A 24,491-nucleotide genomic window follows, 5' to 3' on the forward strand; every position below is an offset into this window, starting at 1 on the left:
CCCTGGAATTCTTCCCTGTGAGACCATCTAAGGACTGTCTGCGGCACATCTTTGAGGCCAGGATGTCTTCCTGGGGCCCTGTGTGGAAACAAGGTCTGGTTTCTGCTGCCGCTTTTTGAAGCCCATAAACCACCCTCAGGGGCGTCCTATTTCATGAAGCTCCACCTCAAGAGCAAGGATATGTTAGAAGAGGCGTCATTTCTCCATCCCTTTCCCATCTCATGTCATTTGTTCAGACCCCCCCGATAGGTCTTCAAATGTCAGTGGTGCGCTTTGGGACCATACCCTGGTCTGTTTTGGTTTTATTTTATTTTCTGAATTAGCCATAACCCTCCCCGCCCCCACCCCAGGTTTTCGCTGCTCATGCTGGGGACTTGAGAAAAAAACAAAACTATACAGGGAAGAGAAGAAAAATAACAGCAGTGCTTGGGGGGTGGAGGGGGGGCCCTGTTGGCATTTGGTGTTACTCTCCTGTGCTTATTGCTTTATGTACTTGATAGCCTAGCCTTGACCTCACTCGTTTTCAGTTTTTTTATTGGGGTAAAATACCAGAAAACGTACCACCGAAACCAAGTTTAAGTGGACAGTTCAGGGGTATTAAGTACCTTCTCGCTGTTGTGCAACTGTCACCACATCCATCTCCTGAACTCTCCATCTTGCAAAACTGAAACTCTGTACCCATTAAACAGTAACTCCCCATCCTCCCCTCCCTCCAGCCCATGGCCGCCACCGTGATACTTTCTGTCTCTGTGATTTTGACTGCTCTCTGTGCCTTGTATGAGGAATATCACAGCGTAGTTGTCTTTTCGTGGCTGACTTACTTCACTGAGAATGTCCTCAAGTTGCATTCAGGTGGTAGCAGGTATCAGAATTTCTCTCCTCTTTAAGGTTGAATAATATTCCATGGCAGGTATGTACCACATTTTCCTTACCCATTCATCCTCAATGGACAAATGAATTCCACGTTTTAGGTATCATGACTTATGCTGCTACAAACACAAGCGTATAAATAATCTCTTCGGGACCCTGCTTTCAATCCTTTGGGGAGTGTACCCAGGGTGGAATTACTGGATCATATGTCAGGTCTATTTTTAGTTTTTTGAGGCACCGTCCTACTGGTTTCCACATTAAGCTATACTGTTTCACATTCCTACCAACCGTGTACAGGGGGTCCCCTTTCTTCTACACATCCTCCCTGTCACTGATTATTTTCTATTTTGTTTTATTTTGTTTTGTTTGTTTGTTGGCTGTACCCATGGCATGGGGAAGTTCCTGGATCAGGGATAGAATCCAAGCCACAGCTGCAAAGTACGCTACAGCTGCAGCAACACCAAATCCTTAACCCACTGCACCACAGTGGGAACTCCTCTTTTTGTTTTTTGATAGTAGCTATCCTAGGGGGTGTGAAGCACCTGCTTGTTTTTTCAGTTTACCTTCTATTGCCAGTATTGTCACTGAAAACTTCAGACACAGACTCCTCTCCCATTCTCCTGTGTTGGAAATTTAGGATTCTTTTTCTTTCAATATCTTTGCTATTGTAAATAAAATTGTAACAGCCACTTTTACATAAATCTTTGCAGCATTTTGGGTTATTTCCATAAACAAGGATTGACAAATAAAATACAGGATTCCCATTTAAATTCAAATTTCAGATAAATGATGAATAATTTCTTTGTATCAAGTGCCCAAAATATTGCCAGGGACAAACTTATTCTTAAAAAGTATTTCCTATATACCTGAAATTCACATTTAACTGGGTATTCTATATTTTATTTGCTAACTATAGCAACCATATCATAGGTAGAATTCGCAGGAATGGAATTAATGGATCAAAATTGATGAACATTTTCAAGATTCCGGTTTTATATGGCCAAAGATCTGTGCAGTAAAATGGTGCCAGTTTTCTCTCCCCCAGCAGTAAATGAAAATGCCTGTTTCCTCGCAAAACTGGCAGCTTTGAGTTGCTTCATTTAAAAGTAAGCAAAACTCTGCTTCTTTGATAGGAAGAAAATGATCATTCACAAAGCTTTGATTATCAATGAAGGGGGCCCTTCCTTTCCAAGGCTGGCCTTTTGCACTTCCTTTTATATAAACTATGTGTTCCTGCCTTTGCTCATTTATCTTTTTGTTTTTCTTGTCAAACTGCATGAACTCTTAAAGGATAACAACTGTGTCTCCCACATTTTGCTGCAAATATTTCTCCCAGCTTGTTGTTAGGCTTTTAATTCAGCTTCTATAATTTTCAAAGTAAAGGCATTTAAACATTTCATGTAGTCAAATCTCTAGCTTTCTCAAGATCCTTCCACCTGCTTTGAGTCTCGAGTCCCTTCTCAGCTAGAGATTAGATATATCTATTCACTCGCATTTTTTTCTAGAAATCTCTATGGCTTCTTTTTACTGTGTGTGTGTGTGTGTGTGTGTGTGTTGGGGGGAGGTTGTTTGGTTTTGGTTTTTTACATTTAACTCTTTAAACCATTTGGAGTTTATTTGGAAATTATATGCAGTGGGTTTCTAACTTAATTTTTCTCTCAAATTTCTAATTTGTTTCGGCTTTATTTGCTGAATAAAATCCTCCCCTTCTCAATGATTTGTGGTACCTCTTAGTCTTATTCTTAAAGAAAGACCCACTTTTTAAAAAAAGGGACCTCATGTCATTTAATCATTCATGTAGTCAAATATTTGCTGAGCACCTTCTGCAGGTCAGGGACATACTTAAGATTTCTTCCAGGGAGTTCCTGTCATGGCTCAGTGGTTAACGAATCTGACTAGGAACCATGAGGTTGTGGGTTTGATCCCTGGCCTTGCTCAGTGGGTTATGTATCTGGCGTTGCCATGAGCTGTGGTGTAGGTCGCAGACGCGGCTCGGATCCCGCGTTGCTGTGGCTCTGGCATAGGCCAGTGTCTATAGCTCCGACTCGACCCCTAGCCTAGGAACCTCCACATGCCTCGGAAGTGGCCCAAGAAATGGCAAAAAAAAAAAAAAAAAAAAAAAAATTTCTTCCAGCATTAAAATTCTAAAGACAAAGGAACTTTAACTTATTCTCAAATCACTGGAGGAAATTGACATAATTTGCTTCACTGGTTGGTTTTTATTTATGTGTTTTACATTCCTTAGTTTTACTGAATCTTAATTTTCTTCATCTCCTTTCCAAGACTTTTACCTCTTATTGCTGTTATCATGTCTTATTGCATTGGAAAAAACTTCAAAATGATTGTGATGTATTAAACCTATATAGTAAGAGTAATAGCTGACATCCTTATTTTATTTCCACTTTAAATGAGACTACTGCTAATGTTTTGCCATTAAGAATAATAGCCTTGGGATATATGTATAACTGAATCACTTTGCTGTACACCTGAAAGTAACACAAATCAAATATACACTAATGTAAAATAAAAATTAAATTAAATTGAAAAAATAAGGCGCTGAATACATAATAATAAAAAAAGAATAGCTTTGGCTTTTGATTTAAGATAAGAAGCATTTGCAGAGTTCCTGCTGTGGCTCAGCAGGTTAAGAACCTGACTAGTATCCGTGAGGATGTGGATTTGATGCTGCGTTGCCACAAGCTTCGGCGTAGTTTGCAGATGCAGCTCAGGTCCCGGGTTTCTGTGGTTGCGGCATAGGCCGGCAGCTGCAGCTCTGATTCGACCTCTAGCCTGGGAACGTCCATGTGCCACAGGTGTGGCACTAAGAGGAAAAAAAAAAATTGAAAAAAGAAGCATGTTCACACTAAGAGATTTTTTTAAAAAAAGAAAAAGCAAGAATGATTGATTAATTTTATTTAATGTACTTTGTAGAACTGATTAAGGTTCTTGTGCCATTTTTATTTTTATAGCTTTCCATTTGAAGTGCAAGTACCGTTTGTTAGCCTTTAGAATTACATAAGGCAGAACTAAGGTGAATACATACGATCCCCACCACATTATATCATAAGGTACTTTTGTGAACAGCAACTCTGAACTTGAACTATGTGTTAAAGTCTTGATTGCACATGCCTATTAATAAAAAATATTGGGGACCCCCCAAATATATACAAATATACACACACACACATATATATATAAATACATATATTTGTGGTGTTTTGCACTGTACTTTGCATAGTATATATACAATATACATTGTAAAATACAATAAATTAAAATTTTCAAAAATAAACATTCTGGTCTCTTCCCCTTACTCCAAAAAATCAGCTTGCACGTACCCTATTTCGGAGACCATTCCTATAAAAGAAGAGTATTAGTGGGATATTTGGGGGTTCCTTCTACCATGGGCACTCACAGAGTCTTGTGAAAATTCTGCACCCTCATTTCTATCTGTCACCAAGGATAACAAATAATGCCCTCTGGAGCTTGAGCATGAAGAATTTTTTAAACTGGTGGGATTAAACTCACTTTTGGCAAAGGCACACACACACTCACACACACAGAGAAAAGCAGGTTATGCAATTCTGCCTGACCTTATGCAAGTTACGCAGCCTCTTTGGGACTCAGTTTCCTCATTACTAACATGGCAGGGTTAGGCTAGAGAGCTGCCAAGCCACTTCTCGCACTGACATTTTGTGACAGTGATGTTGCTGGCAGCTTGGGGATGGTGGGTAATCAGATCTGCACATCACTCAGCCAGGCAGCTCTGACGTTAGGAAATCAAGCAGAGTCAGTCCTAGGTGGATGACCAGGAGCGCAGGGTACACTCAGGCCGGTCCTGGCCATCCCCAGGGGCAACCCTGGCACCAGTCAAAGCAATGGGACCTGAAGAATTTGGAAATCTTTAGAAGGGATCAGAGAAAAACAACATAAGGACTAAAGCCTTGGAAAATGGATCCTCTGAGGAAAACTCACAGACATGGAATTCCTCAGGTTAGAGAAGGGCATTTAAGATGGATCGAGCCTCAAGCTCCTGGCATTTGAGCAAATGTTTGAAAGAGATTGTGACAGTCTCAGATGAAGTACTTTTGGGTGCAAAGAAGAGACCTATTCTAACTAGATCCCAGAAATCCACAGCCAGAAACACAAGTGTAACCAGGACTCCCGGGGACAGAAGGCTGTGGGGAGCTCGGCCAATGCTCTCTTAGCAACTTCATGTTCTGCATATTCCCCAAACCTCTGCTCTCCTCTTCTTACTCCCACTTTCCACTTCATGGCAGGAAGGTCAGCTTCCAGCCAGACATCTTGGCCCCCACTCCATAGCTACACTTTCAACACCCGTGACCATTGTCCATTGGCCCAATTTTTCCTCTTCCCAGTTTAGATGCCCCTGAAAGGATTTATTTATCCCAGCCCATCTTTTTGAGCCAGGCCACCCCAGTCGTTGGTCATCATTGGTGGGTCCCCCATAAGTGGACCCCCAACCCTGTTCCAATCATGTGAGGAGGGGAGATGAGTCATGTGTGTAGAACATGGCTGTTTAGGGCAGATTTCCTCAGATAGGCATGTGGGCAAACTGGCTGTGAGAAGCATCTTCAGCTCTTCAGCAAAGGGACCAATTGTCTTTTTTTTTTTTTTTTTTTTTTTCCGCTTTTTAGGGCTACACCTATAGTATATGGAAGTTCCCAGCTTTGGGATCAAATCAGAGCTGCAGTTGCCAGCCTACATCACAGACACAGCAAAGTGGGATCCAAGCCACGTCTGAGACCTATACCGTAGCTCATGACTACACCAGATCCTTAACCCATGGAACAAGGCTAGAGATTGAACCTTCATCCTCATGGATCCTAGTTGGGGTCATAACTCCCTGAGCCACAGCAGGAACTCCCACCAACTGTCTTTTAATCTGACACTGAAATGAAAATAAAATAAGTCTGACCCTGAGCTCTTCTACGGAAGAAAAATGTAATCGCACCACTCAGGACAGTCTTTGAAATTATCTGGGACTCCTCCTGCCTCAAGGTGCTTTGACACAGGGCTCCCTGGAGGTGGTAGCCTGACCCCCAGGGCCTCTGAGAGTCTCCTTTGGCCTGTTGGCCTGGAAGAATAGAAAGTCACTACCCCTGGTGGAGCCTAATTTCACCATCAAGCTTGGCTGATGGGAGATTAGCTATTTGAAGACTTTCCGGTATCTTCGGATTAAGCGGTAACCAGAAGATACCAGAAACCATCCAAGGACTTTAAGGACTTCCCTGGTTGGCTTGGCCTGTTTGCATCTATTCTGAATATCCAGTTTCTACCCAGAACCAACACCCAACTCAATTCCTCTGAGTCGCTATCCTCCCATTCTTGGTTACATGTGGCTCTTCTGCTCAGCATCCTGCCCAGAAACCCCCATCCTCTTCCAGCACATAGAAAATAAGACATTCATGAACAAGTGGGTTCATGGCCTTTTCTTCTGTGCTGGCTTTAATCACACTACCAGCCTCATGTAGATGCAGGCAAAAAACCCAACCTCAAATGCAAGGGCCTTGAGAACATAGGGTTCAAAGGAGAGTAAGGCTTCATCTACCCAAAACACAACTACCCAGACACCTCACTATCTAAAATCAGACCAGAATCTGGAGATGAGCCAAGTGACATCTAAGTGGCCAGAATTATCTGCATAGGCGCATATTGGTTTATTTAAAGCAGCATATAATTCAAAGCAACTGTCCCCAGAGGACTAGATGAACTCTTACCCTCTCAGAAAGACTGAATCCCGTAGGAATAGAAAAGGCTGAATTCCTCACTCCTATTCTATTTACTTTTTGTTTACACAGAATTTTAACGAGTTTGCATGTCTGGTTTCTTAACCCAGAACAGGCTAAAAGAAGTTAGGCCATGAGGTCACTACAGGTAAAGTGATACGCTCCCTGATAAAAAGAAAACCCAGGAACCTCTCCCAAAAGCACCGTGATAGGGCCACACATATCGCAAAGGTTTGGGACCTACTGGAAAAGCAGCACAGGGCCTAAAGTTTATAAAAATTACTCTAAACAGAACCACAATGTTCAATTAAAATCAGTATCTTCTATCTTAAACCCTGGGAAGTATGCGACTGTTTTCTAGAAAGATTGCCATCAAAAATTATTGCATTTTAAATGTGATGTTGCTGGGAGCTCCCATTGTGGCTCAGCGGGTTAAGAATCCAGCTAGGATTCATGAGGATGCGGGTTCGATCCCTGGCCTCACTCAGTGGGTTAAAGGATCCGGCATTGCTGTGAGCTGTGATGCAGATGTGGCTCAGATCCCGAGTTGCTGTGGCTGTGGCCATAGGCTGGCAGCTACAGCTCTAATTCGACCCCTAACCTGGGAACTTCCCTATACCACAGGTGTGACCCTAAAAAGACCGAAAAAAAAAAAAAAGTGATGTCGCAAATGGCAAACCTTTAGCCTGCTGGAAATCTCCACTATCCAGAATGATACAGTGCTTTCTAGATAACTGAGGTTTTACTATAGTTCCATTTGAACCCTCTAGACTTTTTCCTAAAGGACTGTAGGGCACCTCATCACCCAGGGAAATAATGTTACTTTGACGTATATGCTATTTCGGATAAAGCAGCAGGGGCTTAAGGAGGTTTTACTGTATTTGGTTTGCAGGCTCCGTTTGGCACCATCTCTTTAAAAGGCTGCCTGCCTTTGAACTAATCCTCTATTTATAATCCAGCTGGAGAAAGGCCTCAGCAATATATACAAATTCCTAGGATTTACAGAGGGCTGCTCATGTAGCTCTGAGCCCCCATGCAGAGCCCCTGCGTTGGCCCTCACTCTCCAGAAAACCCCCTGCCTCCTCATTGACACATCTCGGTGCCATGGCCCAGGGTCCCCTGGCACATCCGGGAATGCACCCATGTTATCAGTGGGGAGCACAGGACCCAACAGGGGACAAGGGCATGAGCTGGATTCGGCTCTGTAAACACCATGGCTCACACAGGACAATCCACACCGTTGAGATGCCCTTTCCTAAGGGCACTGAGGCTTTGGGCACTGCTCTCCCCATCAAGCCCCTCTTTGCTTATAACTCATTCCCTCCCCGCCAACTTCGCATTTTCCTTTTTCCCCCCTCGCACAAATTATTGCAAGTCATGGCAGTCTAAATATAGCCCCTAGTCTGCTTTCCAGATGCTGAGACCTTGACATTTTCCTGATGTCTCTCCAGAGGCCGCCTCGCTCTTGCTTTCCTTTCTCCTTCTTTCTCGCCTTTTTTTCCTCCCCGATACTCCTGCCCTCTGCCTCCCAGGCTCCTCTTGTCTTTCCTGCTTTTCCAGTTCAAAGGAAAGTTCTAGAAGCAAGGCCTGAACCTTGGACTGCCCTGTCCCTAGCTCTCCGACAGGGCCAGCAGGGGAGCAGAAATAGAACCAAAGGAAGAGGGAAGAAACAGGGACCTCTAGGCCTCTCAGCAATGAGCTCCTATGAGTTCTTGTCATCCCTTCATTTACTTGCTCCATCCTGGGAGCCACTGAACCCCCATCCTTCCCTTCACCCCCATGGGCTTCATTTTCTTGGGTCCTGGGTGCCAAAGAGTGGCTGGTCACTTCCTCCATTTAGAAATCACCCATGGTACTGAAACATAACCATTAGGACTTGCTTCAGCCATCATTTGCTTGAGGTTAAACATTGTCCATTCCTTTGCCTTTCTTCATCAGGCCTAGGCATCCAGAGCTTTAATCATTTGCACAGGTTCTGTCTGTACCATCTCCAAGTAGGCCATAGCCGGGTAGGCCGTGAAGCTGGGCCTTGAGTCCTCTGCCCTAATAAGGGTTGACTCCTGCTGTATGCGTGTATTGGAGGAATTCACTCGATACTGCTCCATCCCACGCCTCTGTCTAATCAAAAAAGAGGTGCTACTGTGGAGATGTGTGTTCATGCCCAACCTGACATCCACTCCAATGGTATAATATCGGTCCTTTCCTGCAGTTAAACAAATTTTGATTCAAGTACATATTTTATTTCATCCTTTTCAATAATCTTACTCACTATTAGTCAACTTTTTTCTTTTCTTTCTTTCTCGCTCTCTCTTTTTTTTTTTTTCTTTTGAGGGCCGCACCTGCAGCATATGGAAGTTCTCAGGCTAGGGGTTGAATAGGAGCTGCAGCTGCCAGCCTACACCACAGCAACAGCTATGTGGGATTCTTAACCCACTGTGAAGTCAGGGATCGAACCTGCCTCCTCATGGATACTGGTCAGATTCTTAACCTGCTGAGCCACAACAGGAAATCCCTAGTCAACTTTCTTAAAATCTAATTGTTAGTCTCAAAGTGACCCACGTGCTACAGATGGAGAGTATATAAAAGTATTAGTCTGTTCATTTATTTGTTTCAAAAAATAGTTATCAGACACTTCTTTAGGCCAAGCACTGCAGATAAAAAGATACAAATAAGAATTCACCTCAAGAGGGAGTTCCTATCGTGGCTCAGTGGTTAATGAACCTGACTGGTATCCATGGGGATGTGGGTTTGATCCCAGGCCTTGCTCAGTGGGTTAAGGATCTGGCGTTGCCTTGAGCTGTGGTGTAGGTCACAGATGTGGCTTAGATCCTGTGTTGCTGTGGCTGTGGTGTAGACCAGCAGCTACAGCTCCAATTAGACCCCTAGCCTGGGAACCTCCTTATGCTACGGGTGTGGGCCTTAAAAAGATAAAAGACCCCCCCCCAAAAAAAAAAAAAGAATTCACCTCAAGAGACACACGTCCTGGTACAGAGCATCTCAACCTCCATACCATCAACATTTGGGGCTGGTTGACCCTTTATTGTGGGGCTGTCCACTGCCTTGTAGGGTATTTAGCTGCATCGCTGGCCTCTACCCAGTGGATGCCAGTAGCTTACCTCCCCAGAGTTGTGACGGTCAGCCATATCTCCAGACATTGCTAAGTGTCCCCTGGAGGCAATTGTCCCTGGAGGATAGACAAATATATAATTGATGGTTACAGTTCAAAGAAGTCTTACAACAGAGGCATGAATACGGGACTGTGCATGGAGTTAGAGAGCATCTGAGCTGAGTTCTAAAGGATGGATACAAGTTTTCTGGGTAGAGACAGTGTTAGGGGAAGCACAGCCTAGACAGAGGGCATGGCATGTGCAAAGGCACAGGGGCATCAGAGAACAGTTGGGAGGTACCTGGCCATGGCAGGTGTCTGAGTAGGCGCGGGAGATGAATTGGGGCTGGCTGCAGCTTAGAAAGAGCCTTGTGTGGCTAAGAGTCTTGCACTGATCCTGGGGATAAGGGAAAACAAGGAGATATTTAAGCTGGGCAGCATCATGAACAGATGCTTTTTTGGCACGGTGGGATGGTGAGGGGGAAAAGTTTGGTAATGGTTCAGGAAGAGATGATGTGAGCTTGCATTGAGGCAGCAGTGCTTGGGAAGGGAAGGAAGAGGCAGGGTTTGGGAGACGTTTCTGGGACAACATGCAGGACTCAGACACAGTGAACGGGGGACAAAGAGAGAGATTAGGGTTGGATGTGACTCCCATGCTTCAGAGTAGATGAGATCCATCTGCGTCCATTAAGGCCTTTTTCTATCCTGGAAACACTCTGGAGTTTGCACCGCGCCTGCCCAGCAGGGGAAGATGAGCCCTTGGAAATACATTTACATCGGGGAGTGTTTACATTAATCCTCCTTCCTCGCCTGCCTTTAGACCAGGCTCATGGGAGGCATCTGGTGGAAAGAACCCAACTTTTAGGAACTGGGTTAAGGAACTGAGCTTCTAGTTTTGTCCCCAGCAGCGCCTGGCAGTCAGGTGGCTCTGAGCCTCAGTCTGTCCATTTGTGATGGAAGGACGACGCCCCCCCAGCCCCACCCCACCAGGATGTGGTGTAAAAAGGGCAGTTTCTGTGGGTGGTTTGGACCCCTGGAGGTACTTGGCACTTAATGCCTGCAGTTGGCCAGGCTCGTGAGTGGTTGTAATCAGGCCTGATGGAAAGGCCCCTGACTCCACCGCGGCCTTGAGCGGCTGCCAACTCCGTGACCGGCCTGCTTTGAGACTTGCCTGCAAATTCTTTTCTTCAGGGTGTCTGGTTCCTTTAAACAAGCTTCCCCAAACCTTCTCGGGCTCCAAGAAGCCCCTTTGGCTGTGCATCCCGCCATTCTTCATGGTCCCCCATCTCAGCTGGAAGCTGAGACAATCCCACTGTGTGGCTTTGTGCAAACCCTCCCCTGCGGCTCCCCTCCCTGCCTTCTCAGTTAGAGGTAAGGAAAAAGCAGGCGGCTGGGATAGAAGCAACTTAGAGCGAGGCTAGCCCAGCTGGCTGCTCGGGATGGGCTCAGGCCTGCTATGGAACACCTCTCCCCAGTGTCCACTCTACTGGGCAAGGTGGGTAGATGGTACCAGGAGGCAAGAGATGGGTGTGAGTATGTGGGTATGTGTGTGCATATGAATATGAGTGTGTGAATGTGAGCATATGAGTATGAGTGTTTGCACGAGTGTGTGCGAGTGTGTGTGCATACGAGTGTACGTGCATGTGGGTGCTGAGTGTGTGCATGTTAGAGTGTAAGTGTGTGTGAGTGAGTGTGTGTGCACATGAGTGTATGTGTGTGCTCACTGTGCCGGGAACCCCAGCATTGATGGTGATCTCTCAACACACAAACAAGGAGCTGCATTGTTAGCCTGCCTGTCTCTTGGTTTCTGATTCACCCCGGGCCACTGCAGCCTGAGCAGGTTTGCAGCTGCTCAGGGATATACTTTCCAGCTCACTTAGGACTTGGAATAGCCCCAGGTTTCAGGAACACATGGTGAGGGGGAAGGGGGGGGCTCGAATGGACTCAGAAAGGGGGAGGGGAGCTCCTTCTTTCTTTCTTCAAGACGCAGCTCCATTTTCATCATCTGATAGCAGGAACAGCATCTGAGGACGGCGGATGAATTGCAAACCTGTGCAGGTCGGGGGAGAGGGCAGGCAAGTGGGGGGAGATGGGCAGATTTATTTCATCCTGGCTGAGGACTTCTTGTGCAGCCCCGGCCCCTCTGACACGCGGCTCCTGCTCCAGTTACACAGTCTCCGCCCAGCCCTGGCCTGCAGGGAGACCGCACGGCTCTAGCCCACACCGGAAGTCAGCCCCAGGACCGAGCCTCTGGCTCCCACCAGCCAAGGCCAAGAGGCAGGAGAGGAGCTGGAGGCTGGTTCTCAGATCTGGGGACCTGGACGGGCATCAAGTGTGCCAGCAGGGCTGGTTGTACCAATGAGCAGCATCTTCTCTCCATCCTGGTGCCTGGTTAAGGAGGGAATAGCGGGGATGCTGAATAGTGGTGGTCCTTTCTCAGCTCTGGCATCAACTCTTTTTCTCCCAGACAGGTAACTGCCTCACAGCAGACAGGATCCAGGTGACAGTGCCATCCCTGCACTGGGCCACATTCAACCCCGGCCACTGACCATCTGACTAATGTTTGCTCGGGGCCTTCTTAGTGCCGGGCATGGCCCAGGCCCTGGCTCCTAGCAGGGAACAGAACAAGGTTCCTGCCTTCTGGGAGCCCCGGTAGCAGAGAACCCAAAAGAGTAGGTCTGTGCGTACAGCACAGAGTCAAGGGGCAGATGAGTGAGTCAAGGCAGGGTGAGTCCAGATCTGAGACCCTCAGTCCCTCCGAGAGACCAGATGACCTGTTCACCCGGCTTCAGGCAGCCTCCTCCTCTGCCACCATCTAGTTGGGTGACCCCAGGCCAGTTCCTCCGTGCCCATCAGTCATCCTAGGGCACAAAGAAGAGGGCTGTAGGGGCTCCCACCTGCCTCCCTACGAGGCGGCTGCGAGGCTCCCCAAGACTGCACACACAGCCTGTTGGCAAAGTAGACAGCTTTGTCTAATGCTGATACTCCTCGTCTCCCCTTTCCCGATAGGCTGCCTGAGGATGACGGTCCATCACAGGCGAGTCGGGGTGAGAACAGGGAGGCCGATGTGTGCTGCTGGGGCACACCGCCCCTCCCCCTCCCTGGCCAGGCTCCTCTGGGCAGTGCTGCACAGGGCTGGCCTCTGCGCGGGGCTCCCAAACAGAGCCCCTTTTTTCCCTGGCGCTCCTGCACAAAGCTCACTCACAGGGCCTATTCAGAGGGCTGAGTGATGGAAAGGGTGACCTCCAGGCATGCCTCGGTGGGTAAGGGAGTTGGGCCCCACGGCCCTTGCAACCCTGAAGGGATCAGCACCGGCCGTGATTCAGCACAGATGCAGCAAGGAAGGTGCAGAATGGCCAGAGGATGGGGCTGAGTGCCTGCTACCCCCCCCCCCCCACTCCACCACCACTCCCCACTCTCCCAGGTCCCTCTGCTCTCCAGGGCAGGAATACCTTCCCAGAGCCAGTGAAGGATTTCCATCCTCCCCTCCCGGACAGACGAGGTGGGCAGGGAGACGGTCTAGGGGATGGGGGTTTGGAGAATAGCAGAGTTTGTATCAAATGGTTTAAATGGCATGGCAGAAAAAGAGAGTCAGTACAGCCTCATCACAGCACTGCCTAACAGAACCTTCTGTGAAGATGGAAGTTTCCATGGGTACCCTGTCTGCATGACAGCCGCGAGCTATTGCATATAGTTAGTGTGATGGAGGGGCTGAGCTTTTTGTTTAATTGAATTAATTGAGTCACCCATGGCTGGCCCCAGTGGCTAGGGACATCCTATTTGTCCATGCTGGTCTAGTGGAGAGGGAGCACCGAGGCTCTGAAGTCACACAGACCAGATCCACATCCTGACCGTATCTTACAGCTGTGTGGCTGAGGCGTGTTGCGTGAAAACCCTCAGATTCCGTCTTCCCATTATTAAACATACGGTGGGATAAGGATACTGAGCGAGGCTGGTGGGGACCAGGCTTCTGTGGAACCTGGCACCCAGCCCAGGGGTCCAGCTCACAGGAGCAGAGAGGAGCTGGTGGCTACCTTGACCGGGCCACATCCCCGGCACCTCCCCCAGCAGAGGTTAGTCGGGCGACTTCGGGCATCCAGGTTTCAGAGGAAGAGACAGCCCAGCCTTCTCCTTCCTCGGTCTGTACTTCACAGAGAGGCCTGGGCACACAGAAAGAACCCCCCTCCCCGGGACGTGAAAGGTTTGACAGGGCAAGTCTGGGAGCCTCAGGCCAGGTCACCAGCCTGGGCCTTCTGCTCTGTGCCCGCCAGCTTGATCCTCCATGAACAAAAGCCCCCGGATTCAGCTGGTGAGCCTGTAGAAGGGTGAAGCTTGGTTTCCCCATCACCCCCTCATCTCGGGTGCATCTCGGGTCTCTGCTCAGCCCTGCGGTGCCATCCTGATCCCTCCGCAAGGGGGGGGGGGGGCATGCAACTTCATCTGCAGAGGAGAAGATGGAGGTGCCCAGAGTCACCTAGAGACTCGCCATCAGCTTTCTCCCTCCCTCCCACCCCACAGCCCATCGGGCCATCCACATCCCCAATGCCCCCACCATCATCACCCTTTACTAAGTAGGCATGAAGGGCCACGTTTCGTGTGGAGCGTGCTTTGCTGTTTCATCTCATCCTGTGTGAAGTAGGTATCATTATCCCCATTTCACAGACAGCGAAACTGAGGATCGGAGAAGTTCCTAACTTATCCAAAACCACACAGTTCCTCGGAGGTCAAAGAGAACATGTCAAGCCTCGGCTGGGACTCCCTGAGAAACGGCCCCAGCCCTCAGGAGAGAGGAGCCTGAAGGAGGGAAGCGAGGGGCGGAGTAGTGTCTCCTCCGTGATGAGCCCCAGAGCCCAGAACAGTCTGCTGCGGACGAGGTCGTGCTGCCCGGAGCGTGTGAGGGCAGTGAGAGCAGAGAGCCGGCACGAAAAACACGGCGGGCGGCAGCAGCTGCAGAAGCCCAAGCTTGCTGGTCTTCTTTCCACGGCCTTTTCCTCCAGGCCAGCCTGTTCCACTGGAAAAACAACCTCCCCTGCCTGGGGACTTGGGGCCGGCTGGGCCACCTTCTGGTCTGTCTTCATTCAGATCCCATTTCTCTCCTCCCTGGGAGGCGGGGGAGGGAGTCAGGCTGGGGCGGACGAGGGTGAGGCTGAAGGCTTCATCTGGCCCCCTTTAAGCCAAGCAAAGAAAAATAGCCCTTTGCCAAGATCTTTCATCTCCGTCATTTACTCTCGCAGATGTTTTCTGCAATATAAACAAGAAGCAAAGAATGTTGGGGAGGAGAGGAGGGCGGAGGCGGGTGGGGAGAGGAGAAGGAAGCGGGGACCGACAGCTTTGAAATCTGGGCCTGTGGAGGGCAGGAAGCGGGCCTTCGGCGGGGTCCCCTAAGGCACTCAGAGCGTGGGCAACCTGAGGTCACTGCACCGGGCCAAGCAGAGGGTCACGTCCCATGGTGTCTTTGCAAGGAGGTTCTAGACAAGTGGCCTTTGAGTGGGTGGTCTCCGCATACAGCCTCCCCGACCCCCGCCTGGGACCTGACACATGCAGAGCAGCTGCTGGGGCCCTCTGGGCTCAACCTGGAGCCGGGGCCCCCAGGGTGCACACCTGCCCACCTCGTGCTGCCCGTGAGCTCGGCAAGGTCCTGGGGCAGAGGCGCTCAGCCCGCCGCCAGCCATGCAGTCGGCGAGACCGACAATGGGCGGTGCCACCCCGATGGGGATTATTTGGTTCCACCAAGCGGAGAAATAATCCGATGTCTCTAAAGTCAAACTGCCATAGGATTCCTACTGATGTCAGCAGCTCTTAAACTAAACTCAAATGCTGCAGCGGGGCTCGCAGGGACCCAACGGAGGGATGTTAGATGGGCTGCCAGGACCTGGAGAAGGCCCGTCTAAAGCATGGCAGCCACAGCTTGGGGTCCGCTGAATATTTAAGATAATTCAAAGTAAAATTCAAAGTAAAATCTCTGGCGTTTTTTTAAAAAATTGTAGTAGTTTAATCAAAATAACAACAACAAAAATAAACCACCACCCACTGCCATGAGGCATGCCTGTGGGCAATTTGTTGTTGTTTTAAGTAAAGCATTTCACTTTTTTAATTACATTTGAGACATCGAGAAGAACACTATTTATTTATTTATTGGCTTTTTATGGTCGCACCCTCGGCATATGGAGGTTTCCAGGCTAGGGGCTGAATCGGAGCTGCAGCTGCCAGTCTACACCACAGACACAGCAGTGAAGTTTCTGAGCTGCATCTGTGACCTACCCCACAGCTCAAGGCAACACCGAATCCTTAACCCACTGAGCGAGGCCAGGGATCGAACCTGTGTCCTCGTGGATACTAGTTGGATTCTTAACCCACTTGGCCACAACAAGAACTCCTAGAAGAACATTATTGAGCAGAAAGTTATACCTTGGATTAGACCAGATAAATGACCATATTTTGGTATAAGTTGCAGAGAATTCTTCCACTTCTAACGTTACAGGAAAAAAAATATTTCTTAAGTTTCAGAAATAAAAATTGGATTTTGCAGCCTAATATAAAGTCAACATGTAATGTTTGATTATTAATACATCTCTTGTCTTGTTTATGTCATTTCAACTCGTGGACAGTTTTAGTTTGTGAATCATGCGTTTAAGTTATTTGCAAAATGGTGATTGAATGGATGGATGAATGAATGCTCACTGGCTGTTTACTCCTCTTGCTCTCAACTTAAAGTGATGCGTGAGAGGAAGGTTTGCAAAAAAGTCAAGCAGCAAGCTTTTACTGGGTGCCCATTGTCTCTCTGGAGTGGAGCTAAACATTGTGATGGATTCAGAACATCAGCAGACCTGGTCCCAGCCCTCGAGGGTTTACACTGGGCTTGGGGAAACACAGGGACGCAGGAAATGAGACCAACCCTTGGCAGTGCCGGCTTGTGTGGTGTAGAATGTTCAGGGGATGGGAAGAAACCAGGCATGCTTCCCAGAGGAGACAGTGTCTGCTCTGAGCTACACTTTGACACGTGGATGGAACACCTACTTATTCAGGCAAATGGTGAATTCTGAAACTAGAAGGCTTTTCACCCCACCCAGGACATTGAGAATTCTGCAGAATGAGGACTCAGGGTCACAGAAATGGGGGTGGGGAGAGGACCTGCCTATGAAGAAAAAGTGGCAGCCCTACTACTGCCACCAGACTCCCCACCCCCCCACCCACCCCCCTTAGCAGCAAATAGTGCATTGGGCCTTCAAAGAACAGTTGGTGACTGTGGGGGGTGCAGGGAGGGAATGAGCTGAGTGCAGGTCATAGAGGATGTGCTGCCATTTAGGAAGGGGTGATAGGCAGGCCGGGCTCTCTGCAACCTTAGGGAAAGAGGGGGACATTCCCATAAGGGCCTACAAGGTCTCTGGGCACCCATGGTTTCCCGCCAATGTCCACAGCTTTGAGCTCCCTTCGAGAGAAGGAAAAGGAAACCAACTTTGTGTTGACCCCAGGCTCCACCCATCTTAGTCCCTGTATTCCTCACAACACGCTGCAGGGCAGGAGACAGACACAGGGATGGGACCAGCGTCTGTTCCCTGCTCACCTACAAGGGTTCCACACCCAAGACCTGAGGGAATGTCCTGAGGTCTCCCAGTCGGACGTGACCCAGAGGAGACTTAAGCCCAGGTCTGCCTGAGCCCAAAGCCCAGGCTCTTTGCACTCCCCCAGGGAAAGTTGCATTCCCCAAAGTTCTCAAATAGTTCCTGGGTGTGTTCCCTGGTCTGTGATCACAGCTGATGGATGGTCAGTGGGGAGGAAGTACGGTGCACAAACATTACTCATGAGGCTAGGTATTCAGATTCAGCAGAGATCCTTGGAAACAATATGGGCCTCCCTTTCACGTGGCGCCTCAGTGGCCTCTGCACCAGCCCATGACTGGGACACCTCGGGGAAGAGAGACTCATGACCTCATGCCCCGCTCTGACCGCCAGCAGGCTGAACCCCAATCTGCCTCTCTTTATGCTTCACCCCCTGGGCATGGGATTTGCTTTCTGCACAACATGGACAAGTCACCTCGAAGGCCTCCCTCTGGTTTCACCCTCCCTTTTATTTGCCTCACCTTTTCTTTCACACGTTCCCCATGCGATGGGGTTTTGGGCGCCCTCCCCTATCTGCATGCCTCTTCCCAAATGTAGCCCAAATTTCTTCATGCTTCTCCTTTAAAAGTGACACCCACTGTGGCCTTCCAGATGGGACGGACCAGGAAAGAGTCTAGCAGAATGACCTCCCTGTCCTCAACACCTTTCTTCAGTTAATGTCACGTGAAATCATACCAGTTTTCTTGGTAATCATGCAGGTTGACTCATGTCAAGTTTATCATCAACACAAACCCCCAAGTCTTTCACATCCCCCCATCCGAGATGTGTATAATTCCAATGTTTTGGCCCCAAGGTTCTGGATGGACTTTTAACTCTATTATATGGCATCAGGTTACATTCAGCCAGGATTCAACCAAACTGTTGGGATTTGGGAAGATCGCAATTCTGTCATCCAAGGTATAAGGTACTCCTGGCCTGGAGTAAGTCTGACCTTCTTCTGGTGGAACTGTTGAAATGCTAGGAATCTAGGAGAGCTCTGGGACACTGATGGGACCATTTGTTCAGGGTGGCATTCATCTATTGGTCAATGTTTTAGGATCAGTCACCCAGGACATCCCCAGCTGCTCCATTTATACTGTCTTCCAGCCCTCGTTGTCCTCAAGAGTGCCTCAAGGAGCCTGCTCTGCTCGATGCCATGAGCTCCCAACTTCAGAATCCCATGCACGCCCACCCAAAAGGGCAACTGATAGACCATCTTTTTCTTGGGGGTCTCCATGCTGAGTTGGGATGGCCAGCATTTTCTTTCCTAAGTCTTTAGAAGACATCCCTTTACCTGTAGAAGAAGAGATGATCCCTGAACTCCAGAGCAGAAGCTGCACTCAGACAGCCAGACTGGTTAACGCATTGTGCTGGGCACGTCTATTTACTCCTCCAGAACTCCTTTCTGTCCTTCTCCCCCCAGGAGGCTGACTTTGAGGTTGACTTCACTGGGCACCCTTGCCTTCTGGCTTCAGTTGGGCTCAGCCAATCGGAGGCACCAAGAGAGAGGAGGGTGGAGCAAGGGTGGGGTCTGTATTCCCCTGGTTTCTCTCTACCAGCCCTGTGTCTTTCTAATGTCCTCTACCCGAGGCCATCGCTCCTGTTGAGTGGCTCTCTCCTAAGGCACTTTCCCTCATGCCTCTCTCCCTCTGTCCACTCCAGCTTTCACTCCTGCTAGGCCTGGAGGACTTCACCAAGCCTTACTAGTTTACTTTAACCCTCCTCATAATCTCTAAGTCCTCCCATTTCTACACTCTCCTGGCTTACCCCGTTGGAATTTGCCGTCTCTCTCCTGCCAGGATGGTGATGGATGCATTCAGGTTCTGAATCATGTTGCCTTAGGAAAACCATGCTCAGGTCTGTGGGGGGAGGTGTGGGTGTTGGTGAGAGCAGCATGGTGGTTAAGGGTACCGAATTTGTAGTCTAACTGACTGAGGTTGACTTCAACTTCCAGCATTTTCGACTTCTGCGGCTATTTAACTTCATTAGCTTCTGCTTTGTCTTCTGTAAAATGAGAGTAGTAATCCCTCCTCCCAACCTTATCGCAAGGACGTTGGTGAGATCATATTTATAAAACATGGACTTTTGCATCAAATTATAATGCATCTCTTATTATTGAGAGTTGTCCCGGATTATGATTAAAAGGAAAATCCATCCACTGAGGGTGTTGCTTTGGCACGAGGATCAGCTAGCAATATGCTGCAAGGTTTTACTAGTTACAGCGACCGAGGTATTTGGACCTCAGTAATCTGCCCACACACTACAGGAGAAAGAAAATGTAAGTGTTATGGTCGTTGTTATTTTTGTAGCTGGAGAAGCTGTCAATTCTATTACTTATTTTCAAGAAAAATTTTAGCTAAGGATATTCTAAGAAGCTGTTTTTTACATTCTATCTGAACCCCTTTCCTAGCCCTTTTTGGCACGATATTAAAGTCCACAACCACAAAGCACGATTCCTATATGTTTAGGCTACAGAAACATGGTGCCCTTTCACCTGCCCTTGCAGAGCTTCCCCCCACCCCATCCTCCTCCAAATGATGTTCTTACCAAAATAAGACTTAGAGGAGAGTCTCTTAACTCTGTCCAAAAGCTAAACCCAAAAGAGGTCAAAGGTTCCCTGGTCAGTCACATTTCACCCAACTATTTTTAGCTGGCTTAGGACGAAACAAGTTTCCCCAAAGATCTGGGCCTTGTGAAAGTTGGACATTCTGCCAAGGTGGAGGAATACAGCTCTACCCGTTGGATGAGAAAGAACAATTCCTCCCTTCATTGCCCCGGGATATCTATTTGCTGCCAAGGAATCTTCCCACCTGCTCTGTCTTGCTTGCATTTGATCACATTGGGTTGGTCTGCTTATCTGCTGTTCCAACCCCAGCCTTTACTACTGAGCCGTTGCTATGGAACCGTCAATGTGTCGGTTCATCCTATGGATCGTCTCCCGCCATGTTATCTTCCAGCTCCTGTGCTAGAAGCTTGGCAGGTCTGGATATCTATCTGAATGGAAACGCATGACAAAATGTCATGGATTCTCAACCTGGACACACTTCTTTTCCCTGGTCTCTCTCTCCTGAGAGCCCCAAGGTCTGCCATGCTCCTCTGTCCTTTCAGCCCCTTCCTCCCACTACTCAACACGGATGCATCAAGGGCAAACATCTTCCTGCCCCGAGACATCTGCCCTTCCACATACTCCCATGTGACCTTCCACCCTCTGACCTCTGTTGCTGGAATCCCTAGAGTTAGAAAACCAGAGATGTTTCCATGACTTTTAAGGTTTGGATTGGCAAAGCAGCAAGGGGAAGGGAGTGAGGGACCGAGCTTTCCTGACCCTCCAGAGTGCTGCTAAGAGCAATGCCATGGGAAGGTGACCTCCCCACAGGCCTGGGAGCCACCCCAGTGGGATGACACCATTGAAGACTTGAGGTCAGCTCTTCTGTTCCCCCACTCCTCAGGCAGGATACTGGGCAGATGGAAACTGAGTTTTAAGTTAAAGGATGTGGATAGAGCTCCATTCAGTGATTTATGGTCTAGGCCAAGGTTTTCAAAACTGTATAAAGAACTATTCCTGGACGAGTTCCTTATTAGTCATATGTGTGAAATGGAAACATCGCTTTGTCAAAAATATACCCCCCCGACCTCCTCCCCAGCTATGTCTATAATCAGGTTCTGGAAATAGAGCTGGGTGTTGGGAAAGGGACTTAAGGGAAGAACGCTTTACTAATAAAACTTGCATCACCCTGGCAGCAGCAATTGCACCAGGCACTGATGGAAAGAGATCCTGGAGAAATCAGAAAAAGGGTAAATCAACTTCATGTTGGCCTCACCCCCAGAGGTGCTTTTCCATAAATAAATAGGTTATGGATGTTTAAGCTTCCTCATTAGTCATTTTAACTATTCAGTATTCATCTACTCTTCTGGTACCCATGCCCCATTTTCTTCTTGGGGAATCCCATACTGCCCTCTGCTCTTGGTCCATGAGATTCCAGGGCATCTCAAGATAAAGCACATGAGCCAGGCCTGAGCCAATCAGTGCAGTCCGTTCTCCTGGGCACAGTGATTGGTTTAGGAACTGGCATCTGACCAATCAGATTCAATAAGACACCTTGAGGTTTTTCCCCAGTATTTTTGGGAAGGAGACTCACTCATTTCCCTTGAACCTCAGATCTGAGAGATATAGGGCCTAGAATTGCTCTTATTTTTCTGTCATGTAAAAACCAAGAGCAGATCTGAGAGATATAGGGCCTAGAATTGCTCTTATTTTTCTGTCATGTAAAAACCAAGAGCAGAGCTGAGAGATAGAAAGTAATCTAGTCTTGACAGCATATTATTTTAGCCCTGAATCTGATATGTCTGATGCTAGCCCAAATTCTGTATCTTTAAGTTACAAGGACCACTGCATGTCCCTTTTGCTAAAAGGAAAATCTAAAATCTGTTTGAGACAGAGTTTCTGTCCCTGGGCCAAGTTGAAAGATGTTTAAAAGTACATATATGACCCACACACCTACAGTCAACTAATCTATGACAAAGGAGGCAAGAATATATAATGGACAAAAGACAGCTGCTTCAATAAGTGGTACTGGGAAAACTGGAGAGCTACATGTAAAAGAATGAAACTAAAACACTTCCTAACACCATTCACAAAATTAAACTCAAAATGGATTAAAGACCTAAATATAAGACAGGATACTAGAAAACTCCTAGAGGAAAACACAGGCTGAACACTCTCTGGCATAAACCACAGCAATATCTTCTCAGATCCACCTCCTGGAGTAATGACCATAAAAACAAAAATAAACAAATGGGACTTAATTAAACTTAACAGTTTTTGCACAGCAAAATGAACCCTTAACAGAATGGGAGAAAAGATTTGCAAACGAAGTAACTGACAAGGGATCAATCTCCAAAATTTATAATCACCTTCTGCAGCTCAATACCAAAAAAAATGAACAATCCCATCAAAAAAATGGGCAGATGATCTAAACAGACAATCCTCCAAAAAAGACATATAGATGGGCAAAAAACACATGAAAAGATGTTCAACATCACTCATGATTAGAGAAATGCAAACCAAAACCACTATGATGTACCACCTTACACCAGCCAGATGGCCATCATCAAAAAGTCTACAAACAATAAAGGATGGAGAGGGTGTGGAGAAAAGGGAACCCCATTACACTGTTGGTGGGAATGTAAATTGGTACAACCACTGTGGAAGACAGTATGGAGATTCCTCAGAAAACTGAAAATAGAATTACCATTTGATCCAGCAATCCCACTCCTGGGCATCTATCCAGAGAAAACCATGACTCGAAAAGATAAATGCACCCCAGTGTTCATTGCAGCACTATATACAATAGCCAAGACATGGAAACAACCTAAATGTCCATTGACAGAGGAGTGGATAAAGAAGATGTACATATACACAATGGAATATTACTCAGCCATTGAAAGGAAGGAAATAACGGCATTTGCAGCAACATGGATGGACCTTGAAATTACCATGCTTAGAGAAGTCAGTCAGACAGTGAGATACCAACATCATATGCTATCACTTACATGTGGAATCTAAAAAAAGGACACAGGAGTTCCCGTCGTGGCGCAGTGGTTAACGAATCCGACTAGGAACCATGAGGTTGCAGGTTCGATCCCTGCCCTTGCTCAGTGGGTTAACGGTCCGGCGTTGCCGTGAGCTGTGGTGTAGGTTGCAGACGCGGCTCGGATCCTGCGTTGCTGTGGCTCTGGCGTAGGCCGGGGGCTACAGCTCCGATTCAACCCCTAGCCTGGGAACCTCCATATGCCGCGGGAGCGGCCCAAGAAATAGCAACAACAACAACAAAAGACAAAAGACAAAAATAAATAAATAAATAAATAAATAAATAAAGGACACAATGAACTTCTTTTCAGAACAGATACTGACTTATAGACTTTGAAAAACATACGGTTTCCAAAGGAGACAGGTTGGGGGGTGGGGGGATGGGCTGGGAATGGGGGATGGAAATGCTATAAAATTGGTTTGTGATGATTGTTGTACAACTATAAATGTAATAAAATTCATTGAGTAAAAAAAAAAAAAAAAGTACATATATGGTTTAAATGGAACCAAGAGAAAGTAGGTAGGGCCAGCACTAGGCCTGCTTAGGTGCACAGGCAGAGGCTTATCACACTCTTTCATGTGAGGAGAGCATGCCAGTATGCACCTAGACAGGAAGAGGAAGAGCCCCAGACAGGAAGTTCCCCCAGCAAACACCCCCTCTTTAGAACTGAAATTACTAAACACCAGACTGTTTCTGTTGAGTTTAGTCTTTGTTACACCCCATCGTGTGTATTTAATCCAATAGTAAATACCACTACTTACATGATCCCCCCATTTGAACCATCATAATTTGTTTCCCTATAATTTACTCCTTTTCCTTTTGAATTAATAAAAATGTCTATTAATCATGAAATGATTTCTAATTTAATCTGCCCCCTCCCTAGTTGTAGTAGTCAGTCTTCTTTGGAAAAACAGAACCATAAGAGGCATAGATATAAATAGATAGATATAAACATAGACATAGACATAGACATGACAAAAGAGAGGTTAAGAGAAAGAGATTTTTCTTAATGAGGCTGGCACCTCTGAATTCTGCTAGGGCAGCAAGCAGCCTGGATTCAGGTAAGGGTTGATGCTGTAGTCCTAAATTTGGACACTCAGGCAGAACTTTATGTTGCAACTTGGAGGCAGAATTCCTTCTTCAGGAAACCTCAGGCTTTGCTCTTAAGGTCTTCAACTGATTGGATGAGGTCCGCCCGCATTATGGAGGGCCATCTGCTTTACTTAAAATCAACTGATTGTAAATGTCAGATTATCTTTAAAATACCTTAACAGAGACATCTGGACCAGAAAACCAGGCACCGTAGCCTAGCCGAGTTGGCACGTAAAATTAACCGTCATACACAGTTTGAGCCAATATTCCCACTGGCTCATCCACATGTTAATGAGGGTTCAACTCTGCATTACTAAGCCAATACCAAGGAGGATACTACAACTAACATCTTTTGGTCAAAACTGTAGTTCCCAGCTTAGAGGAAATTCCATAATGACCACTCAATTCAGTCTAGACTGAATGCTTTACCTATTTCTGTTGCTATTAAACTGTGCAAATTAGCTCTTATTTATTAAATTTCCCT

At 47.3% G+C, this 24,491-nt stretch overlaps 1 protein-coding gene and 1 long non-coding RNA gene across 4 annotated transcripts in view; one reads left to right on the forward strand and one right to left on the reverse strand.

Moving 5' to 3' along the window:
• Positions 1-24,491, forward strand: part of RAD51B (RAD51 paralog B) — a 790,317-nt gene that overhangs the window by 748,274 nt on the left and 17,552 nt on the right. The window lies entirely within an intron of this gene.
• On the reverse strand, positions 4,064-18,763 carry LOC110261623 (uncharacterized). Of its 2 annotated transcripts, XR_014811033.1 has the most exons (5): positions 18,619-18,763; positions 14,288-14,967; positions 10,028-10,123; positions 9,737-9,804; positions 4,064-8,823 (listed from the first exon to the last, which is right to left on the reverse strand). It is a non-coding gene; the product is annotated as an uncharacterized LOC110261623 (long non-coding RNA). The 2 variants fall into 2 exon arrangements; XR_014811034.1 differs by lacking the exons at positions 14,288-14,967; positions 18,619-18,763 and adding an exon at positions 10,898-11,453.

The sequence above is a fragment of the Sus scrofa genome, chromosome 7 (assembly GCF_054392235.1).
Source record: "Sus scrofa isolate SSC_HxYL_T2T_F1_AM1 chromosome 7, Sscrofa_HxYL_maternal_Yorkshire_Landrace_v2.0, whole genome shotgun sequence".
Classification (NCBI taxonomy): Eukaryota; Metazoa; Chordata; class Mammalia; order Artiodactyla; family Suidae; genus Sus; species Sus scrofa.